The sequence below is a fragment of the Equus asinus genome, chromosome 1, assembly GCF_041296235.1.
Source record: "Equus asinus isolate D_3611 breed Donkey chromosome 1, EquAss-T2T_v2, whole genome shotgun sequence".
Taxonomy (NCBI): domain Eukaryota; kingdom Metazoa; phylum Chordata; class Mammalia; order Perissodactyla; family Equidae; genus Equus; species Equus asinus.
The window spans coordinates 169,900,214-169,919,289 of NC_091790.1; the positions used below are offsets into that span (position 1 = coordinate 169,900,214).

At 42.0% G+C, this 19,076-nt stretch overlaps 1 long non-coding RNA gene across 1 annotated transcript; it reads left to right on the forward strand.

The window, feature by feature from the left end:
* The first annotated feature begins 779 nt into the window (after positions 1–779).
* LOC139045521 (uncharacterized) lies at positions 780–13,197 on the forward strand. The gene is made up of 3 exons (XR_011504014.1): positions 780–873; positions 1,056–1,120; positions 13,049–13,197. It is a non-coding gene; the product is annotated as an uncharacterized lncRNA (long non-coding RNA).
* Positions 13,198–19,076: the final 5,879 nt, after the last annotated feature.

Sequence of the window (19,076 nt, forward strand, 5' to 3'; positions counted from 1 at the left end):
TCTAGTAAGCAAAGATGCTGAAATGCATTTCCTCTGTGGCTTCTTTTATAGAGTGTTGACCAGCTCTATAACTCAGGACATCTGCACTGTCGCAGAGCTCTGCGGCCTGAAAATCAGAACAAACCATTCATCTCAGTCTTACAACATAGAGCAAGGGTCAATTAGTTACCAAAATTGATATTTATTATGGGGAGAATTTATAACAGAGAATAGATGGCAAGCCATCTTTATAACTCTGGCAATGCCCTCAGATTGCACAGATAAGATGAAGAAATTAATAAAGAAATTAATAAAGTAGTTGCGCTCATCTGTCTTCTGGAAAACACATCAAATTGTTTTCCTATGCTTCACTTCCACGCATTTCCACTATGAGCAGTTCTTGTATTTGCTTTCTCCTCACTCTCATTTAACTCTTGTAAAAGAAGAACCTGAGCAACATTCCCAGGCTGAAAGTTAGCACCTTTTCTGCTCAAAGCACCCCCGTGATTCGCAGGTGGAAATTCCCAGGTGTCAGTAACAGCACCTGCCCATTTGGCTGCGGCTGGAGAACTGAGGTCAGGCTTGTGCCCAGAGAAGGAAAATAACCAGTTGGATCAGTGGGCGAGAGATGAGAGCATAAATAGTGCTGAGACAAAGAGAAGGTCAGCTGCAAGTGGGTCAGGAGATCAGAGTGGACCGAGTAGGCCCTGGAATGCTCTGCTGGGAGGCCTGCCAGGAGGACTTCAGTCCCCCACCCCGCCCCCATCCTCCCCCCAGGGGCAGGATGACTCGGCATTTCCTATTATTATTATTAAGGCCAACCCCAGAGGCCCTGGCAAGGCTGACTGCTGTTAAAACTGGACTGTTCTCCTTCTGGTTCCTGGTTCATTCTAGGTCTGTGTAGTAAAAGGCTGTTCCAGAAGGGATGTATAATCCATCCTTGTATTTAATACTCTTTTATTACTTTTTTAATTTGGGCCAACAGCCTGAGCTGGTCAGGCTTTGGGCTGACACCAGCTGCTTTATCTGGCCACATTGTCACATAATAATAAGTAATCTTTATTGGTGATCGCTAGGTGCTGACATTGTGTGGAAGAACTTTCCCGGACATCCCTTTTAATTCTCAGAAGCAGGCCACAAGGTAGGTATTATCATCTCCATTTGCAGATGAGAAAACTGAGGCTTAGAGATGTTAATTAAATTGCTCAAGGATTGAGAATCTAACTCAAGCCTTTTCACTTAAGAGTCCCTGCTCTTATCCTGTACCCTCTACTGCCTGGCAGAGATTAGAAATGGTTTATTGAGATTAAACAAAAATCAGAAGGTGATCATATGCAGGAGAAAATTAAAGTGAGCCAAGAATGTGATGAGAAGGCAAGGTTAGAATGGGGGAAGCACCTGCTGCTGGGAGAAAATCCAACGTGGCTCAAACCACTGGCCCTTTCTGGCCAGAAAAGCTCCTCCCTAGAGGCTCCTTTACCTGATTAACATCTCTTCAAGATGGACTCGTCTTGTTATCTTTGTTTTCCATGTATGCATTCCATGGATTTTTTTAGATCTGTATTCTTCCAGCCATCAGGGGACAGGTGTGTATTCAGTGAGACTGGAGAGGCACCTGTCATACTGTTGCCCCATCTCCAACCCTCACTAAAATTTTCACTGTTACAGTAACTGGGTAAGGCAGTAAAGGCTGGGGCATTGTCTTCAAAGGTTATCACTGAAATGCACACATTGTCCTTGTGGGGGACTGGCATTGGCCACCCGAAGATATGTCTCTTTGGCATGAGGATTATTTGGGGCTGATTACTTTTAATGACCTGCAGACAGGAAAGGAGCTCTGAGAAGTAGAATTTACTTACCATTTGTTAAGAAACATTTACATTTGTAAGGGAAATCTCCATCTGTAAAGTTGTCTCCCTCTCTGTACCAGGAAGAAGGGGGATGACCTTATCTCTAGAAACTCCTATCAATACAGAATGCAAGGACTTAAATCTGCATAATAATCTTATTCCTGTTTATTGTACTTGTCTGGTAACCTCCTGTAACTGACTTCCCCCACCCCCAACATCCTCCTTTGTCTTTCGCTGGATATGATATTTAAGGTGGTGGCTTCAGCCATTTTGGCGAGTTGCTCAGCTTGCCTGACCCTCTCCCATGTATACATGTTATAAAGCTTTGTTTAATTTTCTCCTGTTATTCTGTCTCATGTGAATTTAATTTGTTCTCTGGCCAGAAGAACCCACAGTGGGTAGAGGAACTGTCTTCCTCCCCTACATCCTCAAAGGCAAACTCCACGAAGGCAAAGATTTTGTCTTGTGGTTCACGTTTCCATATCCCTAGCTATGGGAACATAGAAGGTGACCTTTATGTATTGAATTAAGAATTTATAAATAAATGAATTAAACAGATGAACAGGAGGCATAGTATCCTGTGAAGCCTTTGTTGACACTCTTGTCTAGCTGATTCATTGACTTTGCAAAGCAGAGAATGGGGAGGAATAGGTCACAGGTAATATTTTTTGGGGATGTGATTGGGTAGGATTAGGGATGGGGAAGTTTGGAGCTTGGGGCTCTATAGTGGGAGCCCCTGGAGAACTGGTGGGGAGTGTAAACTTCCCAGTCTAACTCCCTCTCCACTTCAGTGTCAATGTCTGTATACTGTCTTCGCATGCTTCCCTCAACTTTAGAAGGAGAGGTGTCCTTCTGACTTAAAAAGGCTAAAATCTCTAGTTTTAGCCCTTCTCTGGCATTTTTGCTCTTTCTCCCCAATGATGGCTTCAAATAAGCACAGGTGTTCCTCCTTCAAGAAAAACAAAACAAATAAAAACAAAACCTGGTTTGACTGTGCAGTTTTTTCTGGTCATCACTGATGCGGGGTCGGTGAGCCGAGGAGTCGAAAGAAAGATTTCTTAGACTCTCAAGATCTGGCAGTAGTGCTCTTTTATTTAGAGAATAGTGTGGAATAGCATGGGGACAGGACCCATGGGCAGGCAGAGCTGGTGCGTGGGGACAGGACCCACGGGCAGTCAGAGCTCCTGCTGCTGCCCCCGCTGGCATGGGGACAGGGCCCATGGGCAGGCAGAGCTCCTGCTGCTGCCCCCGCTGGCATGGGGACAGGACCCATGGGCAGGCAGAGCTCCTGCTGCTGCCCCCGCTGGCATGGGGACAGGTCCCATGGGCAGGCAGAGCTGGTGTGTGGGGACAAGACCCACAGGCAGTCAGAGCTCCTGCTGCTGCCCCCGCTGGCATGGGGACAGGACCCATGGGCAGGCAGAGCTGGTGTGTGGGGACAAGACCCACGGACAGTCAGAGCTCCTGCTTCTGCCCCCGCTGGCATGGGGACAGGTCCCATGGGCAGGCAGAGCTGGTGTGTGGGGACAAGACCCACAGGCAGTCAGAGCTCCTGCTGCTGCCCTGAGTTGAGGGTTAGGGCTAATTTTATAAGGCATGGGTACGTGACTTATTTTTACTGGAGAAAAGAAAAGATGATGTAAAAAGTCATTAAATGATTTCAGTGCAGATGGGGTCTGGTTATTGTGCGGTCATATAACTTTAGATACGAATCTGGCCATATAGATCGGCATGCAGGTGAGGATGCCCTGGGCTTCTCTCCCTGGGGCAGTCCTAATTCATACCATAAAAAAAGTCCACTGGGTCATATAGTTTGGCATGTAGGCCAGGTCACCTTGGGCTTCTCTAGCTGGGGCAGCCTTAATCCACATCAATCACCCTATTTCTCTTCCATTTACTGTTACACTTGAAAAAATGGTCGCACATTTTATCTTCATTTTTCTACTACCCACTTACTCTTAATTCCTTGAAATCTGGCTTCTCCTGCTGCTGCTTTACTAAAACGTTCTCTTTCTGTCTTTTGTAGAAATCAAACAGAACGAAACACTTTACATCAGACTACTAGTTGTCCCTGAAAATCCTTTCCCTTTCTTCCTTTTATGAATAAAACTTTCCCGAATTTTAGCTGGGCATATGGATGCCCACCTAGAGACTACGTTTCCCATCCTCCCTTGTGGTGGGGCATGGACATTTAGCCAGGAGCTGGGGGCAACTTCCTGCTTCCCCCAAATTAACTGTCTTGTCCTTCCTCTTTTGTTCTCACTGTTGACTAGAAGCAGCCTGGGAAATTGGTGGTCAAGTGGGCAGGGCTGGCATGTTCTGCACAGCAGTGCCTTTCTACCAGCCCTGGACTATATCATTTCTGGATCTTTATGTAAGAGAGAAATAAGCTTATACTGTATTTTAATCTTTCTGTCTTGGGGTCTCTTTGTTACAGCAGCTTAGCATGTATCCTAATAAAATCCTTTATTTCTTATTTAAAAAGTAATATGCATTCACTGTAGAAACTCCATAACTTAATGATACATAAAAGATGACACAATTCCTGTTGAACCTCCTACTTTTCTGATTGATTATTCTCAGTAGTCTGTGCTTAATTGCCTTCTTTTCTCTCTCCCACCTACAGTCTTGGGCACAGCCCAGAACTAAGTTCTCTGCTCTCTTGTCTCTCTACTATCTCAGAGAATGATTCATATAGTGATTGATTTAATCATTAATTTGTTCATTCATTCAAAAATATCTAGCTAGAACCTACATTCTACTAAGTGCTGGGGACCTACATTCTGCTAAAAATTAATCAGACATGGCTCCTACCCCTAAGGAGATCACAGTCTGGAGAGGAGAGGGAAAAGCAGACATAAACAAGTCCTTTTAACATAGTGTGGTGAGTACCTTGACAGAGCTCTGCATGTGGGACTACAGAAGAGGGCACCTAACTAGCTTGTTGCAGGTGGAGGGGTGGGTGTTGATGAAGGCCTCCAGGAGAAGGTGAGCCTGGGAAAGTGATGAGGCAAGGAGGAGGGATGAGGAGATTCCAAGCTAAGAGGTCAACCAGGAACCAAAAGCCTGGATGTGAAAATTTTCCAGGTGTTTGCAAGGAACTACAGGCATACAGGCAATATGGTGTTGATACTGCCAGTGATACAATAAGTTGTTGAGAGCTAAGGGTGGAGAGGTACAAAGGGTGATGTCTTGGAGGCTTTGCTTGTCATGCTAAGGAGGCTTGCAGCTTCCTCCTGTTAAGGCTTTGATGAGGGATATGCAACAGAAGTGTGAAACTGTAGATTTACCTTTTAGATAGAATTCTGGGTGGCTGAGTGAAAGATTTCTGGGAGGTAAACAAGAGTGGAAACAGAGGACCAGTTATGAGGCTATTTGCAGTGGGGTAGGTAAGAGGTAGTGACAGCTAGATCCAAGGTATTGGCATTAAGAAGGAAGAATGAGGGGCCGGCCCTGTGGCCCAGTGGTTAAATTTGCACGCTTTGCTTTGGCAGCCCAGGGTTTTGCCGGTTCTGATCCTGGGCCCAGACCTGGCACCACTCATTAAGCCACGCTGAGGCGGCATCCCACATGCCACAACTAGAAGGACCCACAACTAAAAATATACAACTATGTACTGGGGGTGCTTTGGGGAGAGAAAGGAAAAATAAAATCTTTAAAAAAGAAAAAAGGGATGAAGAAAGAAATGGATTAACAAAGATTTAGGAAATAAAATGTGAATGACTTGGTGACTGAAGAAGAAATACGAGGAAGGATCAAAGACGACTCCTGAGTTTCTCACTTGGGTGGCTGGGAAGATGGGGATGACAGTCTTAGTGGCTTTAGCTATCACTTACTCATGAGGTGGCTTATCGTGAAGGTAAGGAAGCTTAACCTTCAGGCTCCCTTCCATGCATGGACCCATCAAAGGCTCTGCGAGTGGCCCTACCAATTTTGTATTCTTAAATCTATATTCTTTTTCTTAAAGAGGGCCCACATCCTCTTTGAGCTGGTATTAGCTTCAGACACACAAAACCTGAATCCACCCCTGTCCATCCGCTTTCAATTCATTCTGATTACTACTAGATTAATCTTCCCAAGAAAACCATTGACATCATGTCAATCCTCTCCTCGAAAGCTATTGTCATCCTGTTAGCGACCTTTTACCCACATGAAAATTTTACCTTGGGATTGCCTTTTACCTCCTCTCTCTAAAATCACCTCCTAACAGATGTTTATAATTTCAGAAAAATAACTTTTGACCTGTCTGCCAAAGAGCAGGGACGTCATTTACAAATGTTCAAAGTCTTTGGTCCTTTAAGACCTGTTTACTAGTCGAGCTGCTTTCATTACAATTACTCTGCTGAACTTTCTTATTTACTACCAATCTTCTTGCTTTGTTTTTATACCAATTGTGGCGTTTCTACCTTAAACACTTGTCTAATCTCATTCAGTGGTGACTGGTGCTTGGAATGTCTCATACCTACAGAAAGCCTCTGGCATAAGCAAACATCACTTTTTACTGTGGCCCTGGGGGACATCCAGCACGTGATTACACTTCAAAATTCTGGTTTTGATAATGTTGAGTCAAAGGCAACTTGTACTCTAGAATGTTCATTCTGAGCTATAAACCTTTGAACATTAGTTATCCAATAGCTCCAGCATCTGGAATATAACATGTTGTCTTCCGCAGTCACAGAGCTGTTCTGGACCATTCTTTCATCTGAAAGAAGAGTTGTCTTCATTGTTGTTCGCTGCATTTGCCGCCTGAAAAATTACTTCTTAGGATCTTTCTGCTATCTGAGCAGCTGCTACTCTGTGTATGAAAAATCTAATTTCACTTCCAAAGCTTTGTTCGCATCACGTCCCTTCTGCTTCAACAGACTCACTCAGACACAGTAAAATGGGACTCATCGTATCAATTTATTATCTTAGCAATCTCAGTAAACAAGGCAGTCTCACCATGTTCCTTTTTCTTTAGAGATAAGGCAGGCCTAGCATCTTTCGATAAAAGAACATACTGTATGGCATCATGTTACAAAAATTGCAGATTGGTTAAATTTTCCACTGACAATCCTTCAGTTTTTCTTGTAAGAGGATAACTTATTATGGTGAGAGGTTGTTATATAAATAAAATAAAGACAGAATGTTACTATTAGAAGACAATTCTGAGCGATAGAGCACTGATGTTTCATACTCTCTTTCTCATCTCCCTTCTTCTCAGCTTCTTTGTAGTTCTTCAGTCTCTCCATCTCTCTACTATATGTTGGCAGATACGAGTCAGAGGGGCAATGAGGTTGACAGCATCTGCAGAGCCCCAAGGACTTCTCTTGGAGAAAGGGTTCCGGGTCAACCCACCATAATTCCACAGAGGGAGGTATGAGCCAGGGAAAGCAAAAACTTATAATCCTAAGTAACATAGAATAGATACAACCTTGGGCAGGTGGAGGATTTCGGAGTCCAATTCTTTTACTGGAAAATTCTGTTTACTATATTGTAATTCTCTTCTGATCTTTGTGGTGCTTTGGGGAATTCAGGGACAGGCATGTGTTGGTGCTTGGAGTAAGGGAGACAGGGAAGCCTGGCAGTAGCCTGGGGAAAGTGGTCATGAGACAGCGAGAGGCGACTGCTGAGAGCTGAGCAGCAGCCTGGCTCCATGCTGCTCGCTGGGGACAGGCAGCGGTCAGTGCAGATGTGCGGAGCAGGCAAATAGTCCTTGAGGTTTCTCAGAGCAACCTGGAAGGGGAACCTGGGAAAAGATAAACATTTTTGTCACACATGAGCTCTGATCCTTGTTGTCCTTGGAAGTCTAGAGAGGTCTTTAACATCTGGCCTACCCAGAATGAACACGGATGAGCCCAGATCCAGGAACGGGGCTAACTCCCATCTCCCATCCACACACACTCACTCCTAGCTGCCTTTCCTGCCACTGCTGTCTCTCCCATTTGGGGTTGTCCAAGTGGGAGAGGAAGACTAGAAGGTATTTTATATAAAGGGAGCAAGGAGGATGTCAAAGACCCACATCATCTGTTTGCAGCTTGGTACACCCAAAAGCAGATCTGGGCCCTCATGTAGCCTGGTGTCTGAAACAGAGGATTCTTCCCACATCCTGTTTCATATAGGTCAGCCTATGTTCCCCAAAGGCCACTGAGGGTGGAAGGGCCCTTCCTGAGAGCTCTTTCAGCTCAACGTTTCATATAATTAATCCTTAAGATGGATGGAAATTGTAGGTTATTTTGCTAGGTTATTTTGCTATTTCTTTTCTTTCTCTCTCTTTCTTCTCTCATCCTTCTCCCTTCCCTCCCACTTTCTCTCCCCTCCCTTCTTTCCTTCTTGCATCCTTGGTCCTAGGAAATTTTCTCCTCATTATTTTTCAAGCAGTGTTGTGGCTACTCCCAGTGTCCTGTGTTGCCTGTTGTGGCCAGGAATCTGCTTCCATCCTTAAAGGCTTAGGGGGCACAAAGGGAGCTGAGCAAGCTTAAGGCTGGGCCTTGAGGTTACTAGTTAGAACTTTTTGCGTAGAAATGATTATATGAAGACATATAAAGCTTTTAACTATATGTCCTATTATATATTTTGAATTAAGAATCTCAATACATAGATGTGTGACAACAAAATTCCAATTGATAATTCAGCTTAACAGCCCTGGACTTTATCCTTCTCTTTGATCAATAATACAGCTTATAGAATTCCACTTTCCTGCTTATCCTGGAGGACAAGAATGACATGCATCAGTTTGGAATGTTTTAGGTGAGATCACCTAGAAGCCAGGTTAAAGATGAGGTATAATCATTTATCTTTAGACTCACGGCGTGGTTTACCCTCCCTGCATCCATTCCTCAGAACTGGGTAGTCCTCCTCCCCGTTGTTGTAATAATGGGAGGGTAGTATCCAGGGCAGCAGGAAACTCCTTGTTTTGATCTCCATAATCTGTTTCTATACTGTCTCTATTTGTGACAAAGGTCGTAGGGGCTATCTCCCTCTGCCTAAATGGGTGGGAGCAGAAAGGTCACAGTTATGAAAGTAGTAGTTGAAATAGAGAGAAAAAGGGCTACCAAGTAACTTGTCTGTTCATTATGATCTTTTTTGAATCTGCTTTACATGGAAATTCCAGATATCTGAGGCTTCAGATTCTTGGAATGCAAGTACCTCCATGCTGTATCCCTGATAGATGTACTTGTTACTAAATATTTTATCCATTTTTGTGTTCTCTACATCCTAAGCGCTCAATAAATATTTACTAAACAAATGATCCTTGCTGCCTATAATAGTGTTATGTTGGAGGTATGAGTACAATTTAATAGTAGAAGGTATTAGTCACCAGGCCAGCCATTTAGCCATGTCTTCTGATTGCCTACTCCTGTAATCACATGATAAATACTAGGCAGGAATGCCCATAGCATTTCTTTTTGTTTGTTTATTTCCTTTTTTTAAATTAAGATAATGATAGTTTACAACCTTGTGAAATTTCAGTTGTACATTATTATTAGTCATGTTGTGGGTACACCACTTCACCCTTTGTGCCCTCCCCCCAGCCCTCCCTCCCCTGATAACCACCAATCAGTTCTCCTTGTCTATATGTTAACTTCCACCTATGAGTGAAGTCATACAGAGTTCCTCTTTCTCTGTCTGGCTTATTTCGCTTAACATAATACCCTCAAGGTCCATCCATGTTGTTGTGAATGGGACGATTTTGTTCTTTTTTATGGCTGAGTAGTATTCCATTGTGTATATATACCATATCTTCTTTATCCAATCATCAGTTGCTGGGCACTTAGGTTGGTTCCATGTCTTGGCTATTGTAAATAATGCTGCGATGAACATAGGGGTGCATGGGACTCTTGGAATGCCCATAGCATTTTTTACATCCTATTTTTCTGTATCAATTGGGGTTTTTTTTTGGTGAAGAAGATTGGCCCTGAGCTAACATCCACTGCCAACTCTCCCCTTTTTGCTTGAGGAAGATTGTCCCTGAGCTAACATCCATGCCAATCTTCTTCTATTTTGTATGTGGGATGCCGCCACAGCATGGCTTGAGCGGTGTGTAGGTCCATGCCTAAGATCTGAACTGGCGAACCCTGGGCTGCCAAAGTGGAGCTCGTGAATTTAACCACTAGACCACTGGGCTGGCCCTGCATCCATTTGTTTTGACAACCAAAAATCAGTTAGTGTGGCCTACTATGTACTAGGCACTGTAACTGTGACTGGCACTTTATATATACATTCTTTGGAATTCTTACAATAGTGTTATAAGCAATTATCTTCATTTTTTATTCATTCATTGGTCCATTAAGCAACTACCAGGCTCTGTGTTAGATGCTAATGACACAACAGTGAACGAGACAGACAAAATCCAGCCCTCACAGTGTTTAGAAGCTGAGACTTAACAGAAGTAACTTGTAGTTAGGGGACACACTAAGTGACCAAGCCAAGATTTGAATATATCTGATTCCAAAACTCAGGCTGCCTCTGAAAAACAGTGAGTCTGTTACAAAGAATCTGCTAAGTGCCAATCCTTGACAACTTCACTCATTTTTAAACCTTCAGACCAATCCCATGTGTTAAGTGTTGTGATCTCCATTTTATAAGCGAGGAAATGGGACTCTGAGTGGTTAAATAACTTGCTCATGATGACAGAGCTAGTAGAAGGCAGGGCCAAGATCTGGATGCAGGTCGGCTTGGCTCCAGAGCCCCTGCTGCTTCCACTTGACCACACTGCTACCGCGCAGAGCAGAGAAGACAAAGGTCCACAGGCCCTGCCCTGTAGGAGCTTACAGACAAGAGGAGCAGGATAAATTACAGAACAAAGCAGAGCAGAATAAGGCCACAGGAAGAGTAGAAACAAAGTGCTCTGGGGTTGGCAGGGGGATTATTTTAGTCTAAGGAGTCCTTGAAAACAGAGGACAAGGGAAAGGGCTCTATTTGATAGATCTCCAGGGTATCATCTTTCAAGTAGGAAATGACCTAGTATTCTGAGTGAAAATGTAATAAATAAAGTTAGAATTATTTCACTTCCTTAATTTTTTTTTTTGCTTAAAAAGTGTATCAGTATATAAAATTTATTGAGTGGCTGAACAGTATAGCACTGTAAGACACATTCATTTGGATCTTAGAATCAATGAAATACAGTTCTTTTTTTTTTTTTTTACAAAATAAGAGTATATCTTGGTCTCTGTTCAAGATATTTTAAGTAGAGAAAGTACTGAAGAGTCATAGTATATTTTCACTTCCACTGGGGTCCTAGTGGGACTGCTGTGTACAGTTGTAGAATTTGTGTACTACACAAAAGTACCCAGATCAGGGGGTGAGACAGGGTTGAAATCCAGTCACAGTTCCCATGCCAAACAATGCTCCCTATTGCAGGACTGCCTCCCTTCCACCAAGAGGAAGGGCATCTTGGTACCTTTTAAAATTTTGTAGAAGTTAGAAAAGATTCTCAGTGGGCTAGTAGTGACCCTGGGTCCCACAGCAAGAACAATGATAACGGTGCTGCAGCAGTCAGGGTAGAGATGTACTTACTATGACAACGTGGTTTTTTTTTTTTGAGGAAGACTAGCCCTGAGCCAACATCAATCACCAATCCTCCTTTTTTGCTGAGGAAGATTGGCCCTGAGATAACACCCTTCCCCATCTTCCTCTACTTTATATATATACCTGCCTCAGCATGGCTTGATAAGCGGTGCATAGGTCCACGCCTAGTATCCGAACCAGCAAATCCTGGGCCACCGAAGCAAAGTACGTGAACTTAACTGCTACGCTAGCAGGCCAGCCCTGACAACATGTTTTTTTATATGCCTACTATAGACCTTAAAACACTGTAGGAGTTTATTAAATCCTAAATTAAATTTAAGATTAACTCAATAATTAAGTAACTACTAATGTCATTGTAAAACTGTTAATGAAAAATTTTACCGATTCCATGTTACTACATAAAGACAAATTGTAATATGGGATAAAATTAAATAACTTTAACTCTCAACTATATAATATTTTCACATAATTTCAGGGATTTCACAGACCATCTAAATCCCATTTTTGGGCCTCAGATTAGTACACCCATAATATTGTACAGAATGATTCAAAAAGAATTGAATATTTAAATATAAACATGTGGTCAAAACCTAATACTTTCCCTATGGCTAGTCACTTAAAAGGTCACCACAGTTTGGCACATACACGATCGTGGATTACTTGGTTACTGCGTAGTCCATCTTGGAAGTGCTCGATTCCTTTTGAGTTACCCTGTATCATTTAATAGCTTCCTTCGAGAAGTTTCAAATGCCAATTTCGCACTCCTAGTTTTGGGTGCTCTTGCACCATAAATACGTATTTATGATGGCTTGCTTTGCAAGGTGCCTTTTATAGGTTGGATTAATGATGAACAGAGTAATCCTTTATCAGATGACAATCATTTGACTTTAGATTTCAATGAGCGATGGTGGCAATACCTCCCTACTGCAACACTCCCTCAAAATCAGATCCAAATATAACTTCCCCCCAGATCCAGAGCATCTCTGAAAGGTTCAGAGTTGTCATAGTGACCATGAAATTATGAGCTACGCCCGGGCTCATTCCCATAGAAAGTGAAGTTTCCCAGGACAATGAGTCATTATTAAAGCAGAGAGACCCTCTAAATGGTTCATTCATTAGACCAGCCAGTGTGCGGCTGTAAAACATGCACCCGACAATGTGATGATGGTCATTAGCCAGAGGCTGTCTTCCACTTCACAGACTGTGTCATGAAACTGTCATGTTAAGTGTTTTTTTTTTTCTGGCCAAATGTCATTTTTAAGAAATATTATTTCCCTGGAGAGTTTGCTGCGAGGATACTGGTTTGAGATTTTTACCCTGAGCCAGAGGAAATCTATTGCAGGTGGAGGGGGTGGGGACCACTAGTTCACTAGTTGAAAATGCCACATGATCTGACTGCAACCATATACACGAGTTCCATCAGCCAGTATAAATTAAAGTGCACCTTCACAGCAATATATTTATCTGGTAAGTTTAGATAATAGCTTTCTATAAAGTGTTAATTGACTCATTAATATGAACATTTATACTTCAATGTATCATGAATTTTGAAATGTTTTATTCTTTTTATTCTCTATAAATGTTTTTTTTCTTTTTTTTTTTAGAGGAAGATCAGCCCTGAGCTAATATCTGCTAATCCTCCTCTTTTTGCTGAGGAAGACTAGCCCTCAGCTAACATATGTACCCATCTTCCTCTACTTTATATGTAGGACGCCTGCCACAGCATGGCTTGATGAGTGGTGCCATGTCTGTACCCAGGATCCGAACCGGGATCCGAACCGGTGAACCCCAGGCCGCCGAAGCAGAACGTGTACACTTAACCGCTGCGCCACCGGGCTGGCCCCTTTTCTTCTTGAAGGTAGCAAATAATGGCAACTGATTAAAGTAGTCCATAGTTCATTACATTTTTCCTTTTTAAAAAATGGGAATAGTTGTTCAAAGAAGACGCTTTAACCATGAACGAAAGCTGAATGTAAGCGGTGCAGTGTGAAATCCCCAGTGCGCACGGCAAGCCTTTTGCTCCACCACCCAGAGCAGCAGGGCGCAGGGGGATTTGTATGTCAGGGATATCCACTATCAGTGATCCAGTGGGTAGCAGCTTTCCTTGCCTAAGACACAGATGATCCATAAATATTTGTTGACATTTTATTCATTCAACAAATATGTGCTGAGTGCCTCATCTGTGTCAATCAAGGAGTTGGGTGGTTGGGATACAAAGATGAATCAAGCAGAGCCTCTGTGTGCTGCATCCTGGGTAATCAATGCTTCACGAAAGGGGCAAAGGGTACTCTGGGAGCACGAAGGAGGGAAGGATCAGTTCTAGCTACGGTGGCCATGAAATCTGGGAATGTAGATATATTATTTCATCCGTATTTTAATATAATTCCAACAAACCATTCATTATGTATTTGCCTGTGTTTCTAGACTTGGTGGCCACCTGTAAGAAGGTCAGGAAAGACTTTAAAGGAAAAGATACTTGACTTGGGTCTTGACTATCAAAAGAAGTTTACCAGGTTTGGGGAAAGGGCCTGGAAAGACATTCCCAGTTGAAGAGAATGTCTGTTTGGAAAACTGCACGTGACCTTGCTTAGCTGGAGTGTAGGAGATGAAGTGGAATGGATGAGTAGGAGTCAGATTTCAGAGGTTTTGTAAAGCATGATAAAAAGGATGCATTTTACACGATAGGCAATCAGGAGCCAATGAAGGGTTATGAGCCAGGCAGTAATGCAGTCATTCAACCAAAAAGTGTTCATGGTGTCTACTAACTTTTCAGTGCTAGGTGCTGAGCTACAAAGATGAATTAGAAAAAAAAAAGCCTAGTAAAGAAAAATATAAACAAGTTAGTGCAATGGAAGTCACAGATTTTCTGTAATAACAATAATATTATTATTAGATTTATTGAGTATTTACTACGTGCCAAGCATGTGCTAAGCACTAACATGCATTGTCTTATTTAATTCTCCCAATAACCCTAAGAAGCACTATTGATTAGTGCTGTTTTATAGAAGAGGAAACTGAAGCACAGAGATTTGATGACTTGCCTCTGGTAAATGGTGGAGCCAGGGTTCAAATCCTAATGGTCTTATTCTAGAAAATGCACTCTTTACCATTAAGGGTGATGCTGCTTCCCATGACAGAAACCTCTCCAGAGCACTAGAAACCACACTGGAGAGGACAATCCATTCAGCAGGGTCAGAGGTGGGGTTTGGAAAGTCTTCATGGAGATAGTGATGGGATTTGCCTTCAGGAAGATCATTCTGACACCCTGGAGTTTGGCAAGACTAGAAGTGGGAAGGTGAGTGAGGAGGTTAAGTAATAGTTGGTAGTATCAGTGGGTATAAGAGAAGAGAATAGAGTCCAGAGGTATTTCAGGTGTAAGAAATGGTTTAGTGTGCTGGGTGAGGTTAGGTTTCTGACTTGGATATCAAGGTAGATAGCAGAGCTATTAACCATGATTCATAATGCCAAAGTTGAAACAAGCAGGAGTTGGGTGGGGTAGAGTAGGTACATTTTTAATTTGTTTAATTTGAGGAGTCTGTGAGACAGTAAATGTCAGTAAAAGTCAGTGATTAGATATAGGGCTCTGGAGTCTAGGAGAACTATCAAAGCCAGAGATTGCATTATGTCTCATCTTTGAAGATTTAAAAGCCAATACATTACTTAATTGATTGTATCTCTCTAAATGTCGAATCATAACTATTGAATCCATCCAAAAAAACTGAGTCAAATATAACAAATGGATAACACCACAAGAAAGCAAATAGTGAGGCTGGCAAAATGTACTACCTCACTTTAAAGAAAACATATAGGCAGATATTCTAGCTCACGGGGCAGTGAAAATGGTGCTGTGGTACTGTGTACACTTGTAGGAGGAAATATTGGGGATATGGAGAGAGTGGGTTAATATAGAAGAGGTAGAACTTGGGAGAATAAGAGTAGGGAAAGAACATTCTTGAATATTCCCTGAAACATATGAAGAGCAGAAAAGTATAAAAGTTGTTGGTTCACTTCCTATTTTGAGAGTTCCTTGATCAGCCTGGGGCTTCTTAAAATCCATCCTAAGAAAGAGAACCAGGAGACAAAGGCAAATTTGTCTCAACGGATGCATGAATGGAAACAATTTGTGACTAGGAAATGTCTCCTACACAAAAAAGACTAGGCTGCGAAAATCAAGCCAACAAATAAACAACCTTCAAAGAAATAACAGTCATGACCTAGAGAGAGAATCAAATTAACCCTGTTACTATGTGAGTAGAGTACATTTTACTCCCTCAGTCTTTGGAACATAGAGAACGCACCATTGCTCACCCATCATGGCAGTCCTTGTTTAGAAGGAAAACTACCATTCATGAATTATCAACCATAGCTTAAGGAAAGTTAGCCCCCTGGGATATCATTGGCTGAAAATGGATTCCTCCCCTTGAAAGATGTTTCAATCACAAAAATTCTGATGCCAGTTAACAACAACAACAACTGACGCTATTAAGGACCATTAAGGGAAATACAACTTTTAATTAGCAATGCCAAAGATGGAGAAAGAAAAGGAGACTTGGGAAAAAAGTCCACAAAACACTCAAACACAATAATAGTGGGAGCGGAGGAAAAGAAATTCTCCAAATAAAGCGTTTTTCACAGGGTGTCCTTGGACAGAATTCTGTGGAGGCGGCGTGAAGTGGGCAGTGGCACTATGTTGGTAGATTCTATGTACAAAACAGCAGATGACAGGAGTGAGGATTTCAAAGACTTTTTCTTTCTTGGAACATATGGCACTTTTAAGGGTTGTAGGGGAATAGTTGGGGGATTATTTTTATTTAACTCACTTTTGAACATATATAAGAATGTTAGAAATCGCCAAATGCTATCATCATTTTAAAGGGATTGTTAGATAAAACAGTTGTCAGTTGGGATGTTTTCAGCCCCAAGTCACAGAAATCTCCAGTTAAAATTGACTTAAATACTTAGGGTCTTTATTATCTCACTTAATGAGCATCTAGAGGTGGTGGGTGGCACCAATTGGTAATTGAGTGACTCAAAAATCTCATCCAGCTTCTTTAATCCTCTTTCGTCATTCCTGGTATGTTAGCTTTGTTTGCCCTCGCCGTCACAAATGACAACATCCAGAGAAAGACCTTCTCTTCATTTGTATTTTTCTTGGGAAGGAGAAATCTTTCAGAAAAACCCCTCAACTCTTACACCTTATTGGCTAGAATTATGTTGTGTGTCCAAGACTAAACCAACCATTTGTAAGAGAAATCAATCATGACCCAACCCGAGTTGAGGCTAGGTCCAGCCTTCCCTGAAGCATATGTTCACGCAAAGAAGGTTGGAAATCTGGATAAAATTGAGGTTCTGTGAATGAGGAAGGAGGGTCAGATAGATTTTAGGTAGGCAATCAAATTAATTGCAAAAGCCTTTCTTGAATGGAATGAAAAAATATTTACTAAATGTATCTTATTAATAAAATTTTCAGTCTTTTAGCCATAAGACCAATTTTCTCTTATTTTTAATAAAATAATTATAATTTTAGAACTATTTAATATAAATACTTTAGTGTGATAAACTTGGTATGGTCAGTTCAGTTTGGCTTAGGTTTTTAAAGTGTCTTTTCAGAATTCTTTGGCTGAATTGGTTCACAGTAAAATACCGCTGATGATGAATGAAATTTGGCAGTTCACTCATTCTCCATAATTTAGAAAAATGCTAACATGCCTCCAAAGTGTTGGAGAATCTGTTCTTCCTTCCTACTGCCTTTCATCTGAGAGTAAAAGACAGGCTTTGCAAGTCCCATTTGCAACTGCCTGGACAGTTTCCTGGGTCTCCAAGAGATACCAGACTCAAGAACATAGGGAAGTGCCAAGAAGAAACTATCAGTTACTCTGCCTTGCAAGAAATAGAAACTGACTAGACCTAACTTAAGCACAAAGAAAGTTTATTTTAGAAGTTCAGGAGTGTCTCCTGGAACTCGAAGGCGGGAATTCAGTTGAGTCTTGGGAAATTCTGCTACCTGGAAGCGGAGGCCATCCGGAGCTGGTCAGCTCCATCTCTCACCTCTGCTTCTCTCTACAGTCCTGTTTCATTCCTTTCTCTCAGCAAACTGGCTTTCTTGTTTTTTCATGTCTGTGGTAAGCAGATGATAGACACTTTTTATTCCTTGACATTATATCTCCTCCACTCAAAAGACTAGTACAGACCCTGAATGTCTTAGTTCTAATTCTGAAATCCCAGGAGAGAGAATCTCAGTTACAAATGAGGAAACCATGGCTTAGATTAAGTATCTTGCACAAGGTCACCCAACCAGTAAGTGGTAGAAAAGGCATTTTGACTCTAGGTCTGACTAGATCTAAAACGTGGTGACCTTCGCGCAACATATGTGGCCACCAATGAGATTTTGGGAAGCAATGCTGGATCCCTTGTTGACTCAGTCCAATCTGGTCCTTGTAGGTAAGCCTGACTTGGGGGCTTGGTTAGGTTACTCCTCTCACCCCCCTCTATCTACTCCTAGCCAAAAGATCCTCCCTTGCTGACTGATGTCTAAAATTCCATCATTAGAAGAGTCTTTCTTTCTTTGGCTTAATACAAGGAGTATTTGTCATTATAGAGTACCTGAAGGTTACAAAGACCACATAATGATCTCATTTTTTTTTTAGGACAGCCCAGGGACTTAATAGGTAGGAATTATTTACTCCTATTCACAAATAAGGAAATGGAGGTTCACAGGGACGAGGCAACTTGCTCTAGAAAAGAGGACTGAACTGCCTGGGGAGCGTGTGGATTAGCTGCTTACCGGTAAATGAAGGACTTCGTTGGTCATGTCCCTGGGGGATGTAAGAGTATTGCCTCCAAGTGGGCTGAGAGGGCAGGACAGTCACAGGCCACCTGGTGGTGAGTTCTCTTGTTAGAATGGGGACTTCATGAGGCCAGATACCCTGTTCTCACTCATCTCTTTGTTCTCAGGTTCTAGAACAATATATGGTACATAGCAGACACCTGATGAATATCTGTTGAAGGAATATAAGACTTTTCTGAAACTGATAACTATCCAATATTGGAATGATCTGCCTTGAAAAGTGGTGTGATTCCTAGCATTGGCAGAGCCTGAGAAAGATGGATAAATATCTGCTTGCTAATATTAAAGGCTAACATTTAATGAGTGTTTACTAGTACTGGGCACTGGGCTAAGTGCTCCACATATATTATTTCACGTATTCCTCATTTCCAACCATGAAGTAGGTTCTATTGTTATCCTCTTTGAAACAGGTACAGAGAGGTGAAGTGACTTGCTCAACAAACCGCTGCAAGTAGTATGGCCAGGATTTGAACCCTGGAAGACTGAGTTAGAGATCTGGATCTTAGTTATGTTGCCAAAGGGTTTCCTGGATGAGACAGGATTTTGAAGTGGATCACCTCTCAAGTCTTTTTCAACTTTAAGATTCTCTGGTTATTTGTCAAGAAGATTGGTGCTATCATACACAGAAAGCGGGGAAGGAGAACTGGTTGGTAGATATAGGGTAGAGAGGTCAGTAGAGAACAAGTTGATTTTGATTATGTTTGGCATAAAGGGTCAGAGGATAGCCAAATGAAAAAGTCCAGTGATACTCTATCTTCAAAGAAAAGATAATTCACATGTGTGCCATTGCCATGAAAAGGTCTTCCAATACAATATGTTATAAACATCATTGTCTAGCTGTGCGTATGATGGTACTTAGGGTTCACATACTCTTCTAACAGAGCCTCATA